This window comes from Oncorhynchus masou, chromosome 29, assembly GCF_036934945.1.
Source record: "Oncorhynchus masou masou isolate Uvic2021 chromosome 29, UVic_Omas_1.1, whole genome shotgun sequence".
Classification (NCBI taxonomy): Eukaryota; Metazoa; Chordata; class Actinopteri; order Salmoniformes; family Salmonidae; genus Oncorhynchus; species Oncorhynchus masou.
Window position 1 is genome coordinate 26630638 of NC_088240.1, and position 15953 is coordinate 26646590.

Here is a 15953-nt window from a genome sequence, read left to right on the forward strand (position 1 = left end):
CAGTCAGCCAGACTCTTCCAGATCTGCCAGTCAGCCAGACTCTTCCAGACCTGCCAGTCAGCCAGACTATTCCAGACCTGCCAGTCAGCCAGACTCTTCCAGATCTGCTAGTCAGCCAGACTCTTCCAGATCTGCCAGTCAGCCAGACTCTTCCAGATCTGTCAGTCAGCCAGACTCTTCCAGATCTGCCAGTCAGCCAGACTCTTCCAGACCTGCCAGTCAGCCAGACTCTTCCAGATCTGCCAGTCAACCAGACTCTTCCAGATCTGCCAGTCAACCAGACTCTTCCAGATCTGCCAGTCAGCCAGACTCTTCCAGATCTGCCAGTCAGCCAGACTCTTCCAGATCTGCCAGTCAACCAGACTCTTCCAGATCTACCAGTCAACCAGACCCTTCCAGATCTGCCAGTCAACCAGACTCTTCCAGATCTGCCAGTCAACCAGACGCTTCCAGATCCGCTAGTCAAGCAGACTCTTTCAGATCCGCGAGTCAACCAGACTCTTCCAGATCCGCCAGTCAACCAAGGATCTTCCACAACTGCCAGCCAGCCAGGATCTGCCGGATTCAACTGCCTGGTTGGGCTTCCTCTCAGTGCTGGGCTTCCTCTCAGTGCTGGGCTTCCTCTCAGTGCTGGGCTTCCTCTGTCCCGAGCTGCCCCTCTGTCCCGAGCTGCCCCTCTGTCCCGAGCTGCCCCTCTGTCCCGAGCTGCCCCTCTGTCCCGAGCTGCCCCGAGCTGCCCTTCTCTCCCGAGCTGCCCCTCAGTCCAGTGGGGTTCTGGGTGAGGACTACTAGGCCATGGTCGGCGGCGAGGGTGGATTATCCCAGGACGCGTAGGGGAGGAACTATGACATTAATGGAGTGGGGTCCACGTCCCGAGCCGGAACCGCCACCATGGACAGACGCCCACCCGGACCCTCCCTATGGTTTTGAGGTGCGTCCGGGAGTCCGCACCTTAGGGGGGGAGGTTCTGTCACGCATTGGTCTTAGTATTTTGTGTTTTAGTTAATTAGTTGGTCAGGCTAGGGTGTGACATGGGTTTATGTTATTGTGTTGTCGTATTGGGGTTTTTGTAGGCATTGGGATTGTGGTTGATTAGGGGTGTGTTTAGTTTAGGTTTGGCTGCCTGTGGCATTTCTCAATCAGAGTCAGGTGATTCTTGTTGTCTCTGATAGGGAACTGTATTTAGGTAGCCTGGGTTTCACTGTGTATTTCGTGGGTGATTGTTCCTGTCTCTGTGTAGTTTCACCAGATAGGCTGTAATTAGGTTTCACGTTCCGTTTTGTTGTTTTTGTATTTATTAGTTATTTCATGTATCGTTCCATTTTTTTCTTCATTAAAAAACATGAGTAACCAACACGCTGCATTTCGGTCCGACTCTCATTCAACAAATGAAGAACGACGTTACACAAATAAAAAGATTAAATGTCTTGAGTCAATAAGTATTCAACCCCTTTGTTATGCAAACTGCTAAAATATCTTTAACAAGTCACATGATCAGTTGCATTAACTCTGTGTGCAATAATAGTATTTAACATGTTTTTTGAGACACTACCTCATCTCTACCCCACTTATTATCTGTAAGATAGGAAAATTAAGTGTTATGTTTGGAGAAACTCCCATACAACACATTACTGAGTACCATTCTATATATTTTCAAGCATAGTGGTGACAGCATCTTGCTTTGGGTATGCTTGTAATCGTTAAGGACGGGGGTAGTTTTTCAAGATGAAAATGAAATGCCATGGAGCATAGCACAGGCAAAATGCTAGAGAAAAACCTGGTTCATTCTACTTTCCACCAGACACTGGGAGATAGATTCACCTTTTAGCAGGACAATAACCTAAAACACAAGGCCAAATCTACACTGGAGTTGCTTACCATAGAAGACGTGGAATGTGGGCAGTTTTAATTGACAGTTTTGAATTGAAAATCTATGTCAAGACCTGAAAATGGTTGTCTAGCCATGATCAACTACCAATTTGACAAAGGTACTTCTACAAAGTATTGATTCAGGGGTGTGAACCTATGGAAACAATTATATTTCTGTATTTAATTTTCAATAAATTTGCTAAAATATCAACAACAAAAACGTTTTCACTTTGTCATTTTGGGGTATTGTGTGTAGAAAAATAAATATATTTAATCCATTTTGAATTCAGGCTATGAGAACAAAATGTAGAATAAGTCAAGAAGTATTAATATTTTCTGAAGGCACTGTAAGATCATTTTAATAATTCCTTATGAAGCTCATGTAATGTTCTACATTTACATTGTTTCTTTTTTAGTTTGTTACAGCTCATTAATTTCTGTATCTATGATGTAAATAGGTTATGCTACACTTACTTTGTTCTTTTGTTGCCTGAGTGAGACACCCTGAAATCCCTGGCACTGGTGAGGTGTTGAGCATTTGAGCACCTGGAAGCTGAGAGAGAAGATATTCCTACCAACATATTCCTCTCTCTTGTCAGAAATTAAGCATACCTGTATCAAGATGGATGTCTTGACCTTTGCTATAGTCAGCAGGCCTCTCGCCATTCTCAACATATTGGCCAACTTGTTTTTTGCTTTTTGTCTTTTCTGTTCTGTCCACCGCGAGGCAGAGAGATACTGAAACAGCTTGTAAAGATACTCCTGGGATTCTTGGTCTGCTGCACAACTGTTTACCTGGCAGTGTTGGGGAATAGTGAACTACATGTTAGCAATTTAACTACATTTTGCAGTAGCTTGGTGGTAGTAAATTCAAATCAAGGTAGTGTTTTTGTAGTGAATTACCTTTATTTTGCCATGTAGCTGTGTAGTTAACGACTGGAACTACACACTACTTTTTTTGCAAAAATCAAATATGGGTGAAGTTAGCTAGAATTTTATTTCCTAATTTATCCTAATTTCCTATATCCTAATTTGAACTTGAAACATAATTGTTGTGTTTAACCTCTACAGGATCGGTGTCCCTTATACCGGGACGGGAGAGCTAACGTGCGCTAATGTGATTTGGATGACTTTTTAAGTAACAGCATGGTCTATGCTCCAGATCAAAACTCCAAACATACAACCTAATTTTGGCAAAAGATACCTGGAGGGATTACTGCTATCAAGGATTTCCCTTTCCAAGCTATATGGAGGGTGCTCTAGCAAACAAACAGCAGAGACCTGAGGACACCATCCAACCTGGAACTGGGTGAGTAGTGTTTGGGCTGATGCTATTTTGAAAGCCAAGAAGAAGTAAAAAAGTATATTACAATAATATATTGTACTGTATGGGGACTACATGCTGAGTTAAGGCTGCCAGGCATGCTAGGACAGACCAGATACAACTTCAATTGGGCACTAAGGTGTGAAGTGAGAGGTGTCAAGGTCTTTGGGCCCAACAAGTTGCAGGAGTCTTTGAAGCCCTCTTTGAAGCCCTCTCCTGCTTTTCAAAGACCATCCCTTGCATTTTCTACAAGAAATCTGCCTCTAGAAATAAAAGCTTCTCCCAAGTGGGTGAGACACCTACTCCTGTTGCCTGCTGCTCTGCTGCTTAGATTCCACCTGGTGATCTGTTCACTGTCTGCCCTGGCCTGTCTCCCCCTCCCATCCTAATCTAACCTCCTCTCGCCGGCTTTGTATTCATGTTACCTGATGAAATTGCTGTACAATATGATCTTTTTGCCATCCAATGCACATTCAGATGTCATAAATCAGCACTGCAGAGCTCTCCCTGTCCTCTGATGTGCTTTGATTGTATTACTGTTGATGATATCTGGAAATGTGCATGTACACCCTGGCCCATCTACTGTTGCTAGCTCCAATTCTGACTTGGGTTGTCACACCCTGATCTGTTTCAATCTGCCTCCAGTCTTTGTGATTGTCTCTACCCCCCTCCAGGTGTCGTCCATCTTCCCCATTATCCCCTGTGTATTTACATCGGTGTTCTCTGTTTCTTTGTTGCAAGTTCATCTTGTTTGTCAAGTCAACAAGCGTTTTCTATATCAGCTCCTGCTTTTTCCCAGCCTCTCTTTTCTCGTTCTGCTGGTTTTGACCCTTGCCTGTCCTGACACTGAGCCCGCCCACCTGACCACTCTGCCTGCCATCCTGTACCTTTGCCCCACCTCTGGATTACCGACCTCTGCCTGACCTGACCCTGAGCCTGTCTGCCATCCTGTACCTTTGCCCCATCTCTGGATTACCGACCTCTGCCTGACCTGACCCTGAGCCTGTCTGCCATCCTGTACCTTTGCCCCAGTTGCTGTAATAAACATTGTTACTTCGACACCGTCTGCATCTGGGTCTTACCTTTATCCTGATATGGGTTTTCTGCACGTTAACACTAGAAGCTTATTACCTATAATGGGTCAATTGAAAGCGTGGGTTCGTTCACAGCTCTAATCCAGATGTGTTGGTCATTACTGAGACGTGGTTAATTAAGGAAGAGTGTTTTGAATACTGATGTTAACCTTTCTGGTTTCTAACCTTTTTCGGCAAGACAGATCTTCCAAAGGTGGGGTAGTGGTAATCTTTACCAAGGATCACCTTCAGTGCTCGGTTGTCTCCACCAAGTCCGTGCCCAAACAATTTAATTTGCTGGTTTTAAGCATTACACTTTCAAATAGCTCTTTGTTGACTGTTGCTGGGTGCTATCATAGTCCATCAGCACTGGCCTGTACCCTACCTGCCCTCAGCTCTGTCCTGGCCCCTTACACTAAATCTGAATTTGTCCTGCTCGGTGACCTAAACTGGGACATGCTTAAACCACCTGACCAAGCCTATGAGTAATGGGACTCCCTAAATCTTTCTCAGATTATTACCAATCCCACAAGGTATGACTCCAAACACTCAGAAAAGGCTACTCTCCTCAATGTTATCCTCACAAATAATCCTGATAGGTATCAGTCTGGTGTTTTTTGTAATGACCTTAGTGATCACTGTTTTACAGCATGTGTTCGTAATGGCTGCTCAGTGAAATTACCTGTCCTGATTTGTCATAGACGCGTGCTAAAAAACTTTAATGAGCAAGCCTTCCTTCATGAACTGGCCTCTGTAAAATGGTATAGAATCAGCTGATCCCCTCTGTCAAAGATGCTTTGACCTTCTTTTTTGATATTTTCAGTGGTATTGAAACACACCCCCATAAAGAAAATGAGAATTAAAAACAGGTTCAGCCCCTGGTTCGACCTTGATCTTGCAGAGTTACTCCACCACAAAAATTGCATTTGGCGAAAGGCTCGGTACACGCATACTCAGGCTGACTGGCTATCGTTCAGGCAAATGAGAAATAAGTGCACTCAGGCTATCCGGAAGGCCAAAGATAGTTACTCTAAGGAGCAGTTCTCTCTCTATGGGTCTAACTCCAAGAATTTCTGGAAAGCGGTTAAAGACCTGGAAAATAATCCCTTCTACTCACACCTGCCCATGTCCCTTAATGTTGATGATGTGGTTGTTACTGACAAGAAGCACATGGCTGAGCTCTTTAATCACCACTTCATTAACCTCTCTGGGAGGGCAGGCTCTGACCTTTTTAACCTGTCTCTCCTCTATGGGGAGGTGTTCATGGCTTGGAAGGCAGCCACAGTTTTTCCTTCATTTAAAGGGGGAGATCAAGCTGATCCTAACTGTTATAGACTTTCTATTTTGCCATGTTTATCACGTGCCGAATAAACTTGTCAATAATCAACTGACTGGCTTTCTCGATGTCTATAGTACTCTCCCAGGTACACAATCTGGTTTCCTCTCAGGTCATGGATGTGTCACTTCAACCTTAAAGGTCCTCAATGATGTCACCATTGCCCTTGATTCTAAGCAATGTTGTGCTGCTATTTTTATTGACTTGGCCAAAGCTTTTGATACGACCATTCCATTCATGTCGGCCGGCTAAGGAGTATTGGTGTCTCTGAGGGATCTTTGGCCTGGTTTGCTAACTACCTCTCTCAAAGAGTGCAGTGTATAAAGGAAGCTTTCTCATCCATTTATATGCAGATGATAGTCTTATGCTCAGCTGGCCCCTCCCCGGATTTTGTGTTAAACGCTCTACACAAAGCTTTCCTAGTGTCCAACAAGCTTTCTCTACCCTTTACCTTGTTCTGAACACCTCCAAAACAAAGGTTTGGTAAGAAGAATGCACTTCTCCCCACCGGTGTGATTACTAACTCTGAGGGTTTAGAGCTTGTACAAGTACTTGGGAGTATGGCTAGACAGCACACTGTCCTTCTCTCAGCACATATCAAAGCTGCAGGCTAAAGTTAAATCTAGACTTGGTTTCCTCTATAGTAATCGCTCCTCTTTCACCCCAGCTTCCTCTATCGTAATCACTCCTCTTTTAACCCTGATGCAGATTACCATCCTACCCATGCTAGATTACAGAGATATAATTTATAGATTGGCAGATAAGGGTGCTCTCGAGCGACAAGATGCGCTTTACCATTCGGCCATCAGATTTGCCACCAACGCTCCTTATAGAACACATCACTGCACTCTATACTCCTCTGTAAACTGGTTGTCTCTGTAAACTCATTGCAAGACCCACTGGTTGATGCTTATTTACAAAACCCTAATAGGCCTCACTTCCCCCTTTCAGAGATATCTACTGCAGCCCTCATCCTCCACATACAACACCCGTTCTGCCAGTCATATTCTGTTAAAAGTCCCCAAATCACACACATCCATGGGTCGCTCGTCTTTTCAGTTCACTGCAGCTAGTGACTGGAACGAGGTGCAACAAACGCTCAAACTGGACAGTTTTATCTCAATCTCTTCATTCAAAGACTCAATCATGGACACTCTTACTGACAGTTGTGCAGTTTTACATGATGTATTGTTGTCTCTACCTTCTTGCCCTTTGTGCTGTTGTATGTGTCCAATTATGTTTGTACCATGTTTTATGCTACTACCATGTTGTGTTGCTACCATGTTGTTGTCATGTTGTGTTGCTATCATGCTGTGCTATTATGTGTTGCTGCCTTGCTATGTTGTTGTCTTACTGTAGGTCTGTCGTTATGTAGTGTTGTGTTGTTTCTCTTGTCATGATGTGTGTTTTGTCCTATATTTCTATATTACATTTTTTATCCCATGCCCTGTCCAAGCAGGAGGCCTTTTGGCTTTTGGTAGGCCATTTTTGTGAATATTAATTTGTTCTTAACTGACTAAGTTAAATAAAGACTTGTTAAATAAAGGTTAAATAAAAATAAAAATGAATAACATCTTTAATAAACAGCCAACTTTCCAGGACATAGACATGTCTTATAATGGCAGAAAGCTTAAATTATTGTTAAATCTACAGTTGATGTCGGAAGTTTACATACACCGAAGCCAAATACATTTCAACTCAGTTTTTCACAAATCCTGACATTTAATCGTAGTAAAAATTACCTGTCTTAGGTCAGTTAGGATCACCACTTTATTTTAAGACTGTGAAATGTCAGAATAATAGTAGAGAGAATGATTTATTTCAGCTTTTATTTCTTTCATCACATTCCCAGTGGGTCAGAAGTTTACATACACTCAATTAATATTTGGTAGCATTGCCTTTAAATTGTTTAACTTGGGTCAAATGTTTCGGGTAGCATTCCACAAGCTTCCCACAATAAGTTGGGTGAATTTTGGCCCATTCCTCCTGACAAAGCTGGTGTAACTGAGTCAGGTTTGTAGGCCTCCTTGCTCGCACACACTTTTTCAGTTCTGCCCACACATTTTCTATGGGATTGAGGTCAAGGCTTTGTGATGGCCACTCCAATACCTTGACTTTGATGTCCTTAAGCCATTTTGCCACAACTTTGGAAGTTTGCTTGGGATAATTGTCTAATTTCAAAGACCCATTTGTGACCAAGCTTTAACTTCCTGACTGATGTCTTGAGATGTTGCTTCAATATACCCACATAATTATCCTTCATCATGAAGCCATCTATTTTATAATGTGCACCAGTCCCTCTTGCAGCAAAGCACCCCCACAACATGATGCTGCCACCCCTGTGCTTCACGGTTGGGATGATGTTCTTCGGCTTGCAAGTTTCCCCCTTTTTCCTCCAAACATAATGATGAACATTATGGTCAGTTTTATTTTTGTTTCATCAGACCAGAGGACATTTCTCCAAAAGTACAATCTTTGTCCCCATGTGCAGTAGCAAACCGTAGTCTGCCTTTTTTTGGCGGTTTGGAGCAGTGGCTTCTTCCTCGCTGAGCGGCCTTTCAGGTTATTTCGATATAAGACTCGTTTGACTGTCGATATAGATACTTTTGTTCCTGTTTCCTCCAGCATCTTCACAAGGTCCTTTGCTATTGTTCTGGGATTGATTTGCACTTTTTGCTGCGTGGTTCCATGTGTTTATACTTGCGTACTATTGTTTGTACAGATGAATGTGGTACCTTCAGGCGTTTGGAAATTGCTCCCAAGGATGAACCAGACTTGTGGAGGTCTACAATTTTCTTTCTGAGGTCTTGGCTGATTTCTTTTGATTTTCCCATGATGTCAAGCAAAGAGGCACTGAGTTTGAGGGTAGGCCTTGAAATTCAATCACAGGGACACCTCCAATTGACTCAAGTGAAACAATTAGCCTATCAGAAGCTTCTAAAGCCATGACATCATTTTCTGGATTTGTCCAAGCTGTTTAAAGGCACAGTCAACTAAGTTTATGTAAACTTCTGACCCACTGGAATTGTGATATAGTGAATTATAAGTGAAATAATCTGTCTGTAAACAATTGTTGGAAAAATTACTTGTTTCATACACAAAGTAGATGTCCTAACTGACTTGCCAAAACTATAGTTTGTTAACAAGAAATGTGGGGAGTGGTTGAAAAACAAGTTTTAATGTCTCCAACCTACTTCAACTTTATATGTCTGTCATATTGCGGTATCTAGCTATAAGTTAAACCTGATCAATGAAATGGATAGGTGTAAGCAATTATGGTAATTCCAACTGTTCTTAACTAGGTGTCTTCATTCGACAGACACAGACAGAGAGAGAGTGTGGAGAGAGAGGAAGAAAGTGAGAAAGAAAGAAGAAAGTGAGAGAGGGAGAGAGAGGGGTGGGAAGAGAGTGGAAGACAGAGAGAGAGAGATGGAGAGTAACAAAGTGAGTAAGACAGCAGTGAAAATGTACTTAGACTTGAGTGTTTCAGCAACTCTTCTCTTCCAACTTGTTAGGCAATGACATGTACCAATGGAGGAAGGATGACCATCCACACAGGACTGACTGAGATGCATGTTGGTCATTTCGAAGTGAAGCACATGACTGCCAAAATCAATCTACGCTTCTTCTGGCGTGGGATTGTCCAGGATGTGGACAGCTCGGCAAGTGAAATAACCTTTTGTTTATCAATCACATTCTATTATATCTGAAATTATTATGATTTCAATGAATGTCATAACAAAGAGCACACAATGCTTCAATTTGTCACTTTATGTTTAAATGTCAGTACCTGTCTATAGCCTACCAGATGTTTGAGTGGGTGAAGACTGTGGCGTCGGAATTGAAGCCTATTAAAGTTGTTTCACCATGGCACATGATCAGTAAGTGTCAGAATTCACATTTTACCCTGATTAGTTGTTTTGTAATGGTTGCTTTATTTGACCACAGAAGTGTTCAATATTAGAGAATGTGTGTGTGTCAGTATCCTTACCAATATGAACATCTGCAGACTATGTGACACAGCTACGGGTAAGAATAAAGTCTTCTCTCTAACACGTTAAACGTTAGCGGTGGACCTCATTGGCCCCTTCGCGATATCCAGGAATGGCAACAGCTGATGTCTGATGGCGACCGATCACTTTACCAAGTGGGTGGAGGCAATACCCATTACGGTCAGTAAAGGAAGCAAACGTGCTGAACTCTAAATTCCCTTCAGTAATCAATTAAAAAGAGTGCTTTGAACCAAAAATAGATTTTGTTTTTGTATGATACCCATCAAGGATGGGACTGGCGAGGCCACCTCCAAGGCGATGATGGACATATTCAACACCCGTGAACTCTGGAACAGGGTACCGATGTTATACTGTAGGTTATATTCTGTCACCAATGGTTTGCTTTGTTCATTTTTTACAATTTGTTTTTGTTTTTCGATGGTACATAATAAGATATATTTTAAAACTTCCATTGCCAATAGATATCCCTTTCCTTACCCTTCCTCCAGGTTCGGCTGAACAGACCAACCAGACCCTCAAGACTACCATGGGCAAGTCCCATGACGTGTACCAGAAATGGTGGGAAGACAACCTGAAGGTAATTCTCTTTGCACACAACAGCAGCGTCCAGACCTCCACCGTGTACTCGCCCTATCGCTTGCAGTACGGACTGGAGCCACAGCTGATGATTGAGGTAAACAATGCAATTATATAAGCAATTATAGCATATACTGTAGTCTTTAAAATGTGTTATTGACTTTGTGTTGTTGTTTGTCTATCGCTATTTTTGTATAATGTACTTTCAGTTTACTGAAACCCCACCGGATGTGTTGGAAGACCACCATCAGGCACAGGCTGAGAAAGATGTGGATGTTTTTAACCATGTAGAAATGATTGTTAATATATTTTCTGGCCGTCCAAAAGATTTGTAAGAAATGTATTTGTAATAAAATTAAATATAATTGCATTTATTTCTGTTATCAATCAAGGTGAGACTGAATATCGACAAGTCGCAGGAGAAACAGAAGTAGAGCTACCGTAGGACAATCAAGAAAGGGACCAAGTGCTTTGACATCCGGGCGAACGACTTGGTTTGAAAGAAGGACGAAAGGAAGACGAAACCCTGCTGCTCTTTGGCTCCTGTTGGGGAATAATCAGAATTAGTTGGTAACATATGTAAGATGTTTTATATTCATCATATGTTTGTAAGTTACTTCTCATCAGAATGTTTATTTTTTTATAATACTGTGGCCGGGTTTGCAGTTATCTGTTCTCTGTCAGGACTAAGTTACTTGGGCCGGAGAGAGGGGAGAGGTCAAGCGTGTATCTCTTGGCTCCACAATGTCTGTGTGCCAGTCAATGTGTCTCTGTGATCTTGTCAAGATAGGGTGGATTTGATATATGCCTGTTGATATGAGGATTTGTTTTACGGTTCTGAGTTTGAGAAAATAACATAGTTTAGGAGACAAAGCTGAACGATAAATTATGGCCAATGCTGTCTGGCTATGTGTGTCTTTGCTATAAAGGATCTCAGTTGCAATGTGTAAGGGACTCTCAGAGAATTCATTTATAGACACGCATGTCCATTGATCTGAGAGTAACAGGGTTGTGATGGAGCTCATATAATTAAAGATGGACTTTGTGATAACTCTGACTTGTGTGTGGTTTGCTCTCATGATTTGGTAAATACAGGAAATTTCCACGACACTCCTAGCTGGGGTCATCATCTGTTAAGGTGAATATAAAAATCTCATGTAATAACTATTTTCATTTGGACACAAAATAACTTGAAGCTAATTTTAGTTTTCCTAACTGATATTTTTCTCTTTGTCTTCCTAAGGTTACCTCGTTGGAAGCCAACAATCTTCTCCAGCTGGAACAGTTGGACTGTCGTCCACTGAAAGCCCTGACACCCTACACTTCGGTAAAGCCCAATAGACAAAGTATGTTAAGCTTTGGTTGACTTTTGTGAAAGCAAGAAATGGTAGGTATGCTGAGCGTATTAAAATGTACTTCTTCAATTTACCTCTCCAAATGACTTTAGGACAATCAACTGTCCGAGGCCCCCAGGAGGTATCCCATCCACCAGAACCAGTGAGTTTGGATCAGTCTGATTCCCTGTGCTCTGAGTTGGAGGGGGACCAGCTTAAGATAGGCTATACCTTCAAAAACGTTTGAAAAGTACATATCTCCCATTTATAACACTGCACTAATCCATAACATTTTCTCATAGTAGTGTAACTTGTGTGTGTTTATTGTTTCCATCTCTGTCTCCTACCCTGTTCCTTTTAACTCTGCTCCTGTTCTCCAGGACCTACGGGCTCTGCCTAACATTCAGACATGGATCCACCTCATGTCCTCCATTACCAACCACCCTCCAACTTTTCATTACATCATCTACATCTACTGTTATTGTCATGTTGTCATTATCTGCTAACAAAGTTGTCTTGCTCTATCAAACTGGGCACACAATATAGTATGTGAGATACAAAGATAAACTAAAAACACTAGCACTGCAAACACTCAGAACAATGAGAGTACAGCAGTGCCTGGACTTCACAGTCTCCCTCTTCAAATCACCCTTCCGAGACTGGCTGGCTGTTGAGAACAAGTGACAGGCAGAACCTCCCACCCACACAGTAGCCACCTCCTCTCCATTCCACACACCAGAATTCAGTATTTCAGTCTATGATACCACGTGAGTGTAAAAATAATATGTGAAAAAATGTATGACACAACTGTACCAAATAAATATGAACGTTTATATATTTAAATCATAAATATTGCCAGGTTGGATTTCACAGCTGTTTCACAAGGTGTTCATTGTTCTAAATGGTAAGGAATCCTTTGAGGGTATTTGTTAGGTCAACATGATTCATTGTTGTATCCTAGGACCTACAATAAATACATATATATTTAATCACAATGGTGTACTAATGAGCTGTGATGGAACATTTATCATGTGATGAGATAGCCTTGAAAATGTTAAACTTGTATTTCCAGTCATAAATAATACTTGGTTCCTGTATGTGCTTGGTAAAGATATGATGGGCGACATGACCCTCTCCGTAGGAGCATCTGGCAGCACACCAAGAATATGTTCTATAAGTAAAAGATAGGAGACGGTGCTACATACAGGAACCAACCCTATGTAACTTGTCTGTGCAAGCAGTATATAAGACATCTAACGGGACTGCTCAACAGAGCTCCTGACAGACGTGTACTATGGTGCATCAAGTTTGTTGGAACCTCTTCAGTTAACTGACAATAAAGAATGATTAATTTAAGATTGACTTTGAGTGTACCTGTGTGGAATTTCCACAAAAGAGTTAAATGAGATATAATTGTTTTTATCATAATAGAGGACTACTGAAGTAATATTATTTCACTGTAGGTACTGGAAGGGCAGTGTCATGACGTTGGCCTCTTTGAGTATAGCAACCATCCCCCTCTCCCTCTGCCTCCCCCTTGCCTCCTTCAACTAGGCTGCTGTGGTCAGAGGTCGTAAATTCCTGAGAAGACCACATGGATACACAGTTATAGAGAGTAGTTTTTCATGGAGACAAAGGAAATCCTTCCACCTCACAGAACTTGAGGTATGAACAAATGTCATGTTCCGGAGAAAGTATAAAAGATCGGTGAAAAATCCAGCTACGAATTGGTCCGTTTGTCACAACTTGGGGAAGATCATGGGAGACGGTGTGGCCACATTACCATAACACTGTTTATATAATAGCCTCAGATATGAGGTTTACATCTAAGTGTTGTATAAGATGAATGAGTGAGTATGATAGTGTTTACACAATTTTATAATGTGATTTTGGGCTGTTTAATGAAGGACAGAACAGAGACGAGAACTGAGGTCCCTGGTCGGAGACCATGTCCACCAGGATTCTATGGATCCGGGAGACATGCTGCATCATGAGCTGGGCCGTCTCTTTGGCAGAGGGTAGCTTGGGGAGAGGAATGAAGTGGGCGGCTTTGGAAAACCGGTCCACTACTGTCAGGATGGCCGTGTTGCCATCAGACGAGGGAAGACCTGTGAGGAAGTCCAGGGAGATGTGAGACCATGGATGGTGAGGGACAGGCATTGGTTGAAGAAGATCAGCCGGAGCTTGCGGAGGAGTCTTGTTCTGCACTCAGACCGTGCAGGCGGTGACGAACGCGGAGACATCCGGGACTATAGTAGACCAGCCGGGCGGCAGTCAAGTCTGGAGGAGTGGGCCCACTCCAGGATTGACGAGCGGACAGTGCCAGGCACCAACATCCAGTTATCTGCCCCCCCCCCCCCGACTGGGAACGCTGTGCCTCACGGACCTGCTTCACTGTTCCCCAGCTGAGTGCCGTTGCCAGACACAAGGTGGGAAGGATGGTCTTGGGGTTTGAGGATGTAGCAGCGGGGCTATGGCGGTGTACCAGCGCATCCGGATTGATTTTCTTGGATCTTGGTCGGCAGGAGAGGGAGAAGTTAAACCGGGCGAAAAGCAGCTTGCCTGGAATTGAGACTCTTGGCGGTGCGGAGATATTCCAGGTTCTTCTGGTCCGTTCCCAGGATGAACAGATGTTTCGCCCCCCCCCAAACAGTGTCTCCCCTCCTCCAAAGCCAGCTTCACTGAGAGAAGCTCACAATTCCACACGTTGTAGTTCTTCTCCATGGCATTGAGGCGATGGGAGAAGAAGGCACAGGGTTGTAACTTGAGGTCCAGGGCAGAACGCTGTGGCAGGTCAGTCCCCACTCCAACATCCAAAGCATCAGCCTCCACCACGAACTAACTGGACGGGTCATGTTGAACCAATATGGGAGCAGTGGTGAAGCGGTGCTTGAGGTCCTGGAAGGCCCAGACATCAGCAGAGGACCATGTGAACAGAACCTTGGGAGAGGTGAGTGCAGACAGGGGGGAAGCCAGGGTGATGTACCCTGGATAAAGAGGTTATAGAATTTGGCAAATCCCAGGAAACGTTGCAGCTGCACTCTGGACGTAAGCTGAAGCAAATCCACCACCACTCTCACCTTCCCGGAGTCCATCTTTACATTCTCTGCAGCGATGACGTAACCAAGGAAGGGGATGGTGTAGCGATGGAATTCACATTTCTCCTTTTTCACAAAAAGCTGGTTCTCCAGGAGGTGCTGGAGGACATTTCAGACGTGAAGCACGTGTTCTTGGGCTGAGTGGGAGAAAACAAGGATGTCATCAGGAAGACACAAATGCACCGGTTCAACATGTCGCAGAGAACGTCACTAACCAGGGCTTGGAACACAGCAGGGGTGTGGGAAATCCAAATTGCATGACCGGATATTCGTAGTTGCCGCTGGCCGTGTTGAAGATAGTCTTCCACTTGTCCCCTTCCTGTATCCGCAACAGTGGGTAGGTGTTCCTCAGGTTCAACTTGGCGAAAACGGTGGACCCCTGGGGCGGCTCGAAGGCAGAGGCGATGAGTGGTAGCGGGTAGCAGTTCTTCACTGTGACATCATTGTCTGTCCCACGGACAGGGCCAAGACCCAGATACAGACAGCTAGAGTCACAGATGTTTATTGACCCAAACAGGGGGCAGGCAAAAGACGGGTCAAAGGCAGGCAGAGGTCAGTAATCCAGGGCAGAGTCAATAAGGTACAGAACAGCAGGCAGGCTATGGGTCAGGAAACAGAACTTCAGAAAGCAGGGAGATGGGAAAACATGCTGGTAAAACCTGACAAGACAAGATGAACTGACAACAGACAAACAGAGAACACAGGTATAAATACACTGGGGATAATGAGGAAGATGGGCAACATCTGGAGGGAGTGGAGACAAGCACAAAGACAGGTGAAACAGATCAGGGTGTGACAGGGGTGTTCAGCACTTTAGCACCTGGAAGCTGAATGTTTTCTACTAATCCCAGATTGTCCCAGCCCAGCGAGCGCTCTTCACCTGGGTGAAGCGGAACACCAAAATCATCATCTACTGGGACCTGTTTGTCGAAAGCCGTTTTTGTTTGATGCTGCTGTTAATATTTCAGTAGTTTTTCTCATCAATGTCTCTGGAAATAACAGAACTAGCAGCGCTCCTCAATGAATGACACTGCTTCTGGTTCAAATGGACTGTATTACACAAAGGAAACTTTATGTGAAAATAATCTTCTTCATGAAAGAGATAGGTAAACCTGGTTTGTCTCAAAGCCCAGCAGGCTGGAATGTATTTGAAGTTGTGTGGATGAAGGATGAAACCATCACAGTTGTAAGACATTGACCCATATGCATTGTTAGATTTAGATGTCATGTGATGTTGTGTTTAGTTAAAAAGGAAGAAGGGCCAGCTTCATGGACACAGATTAAGTCTATCTACCCCAGGACTAGAATGGATTTATTGAATATCTTAATG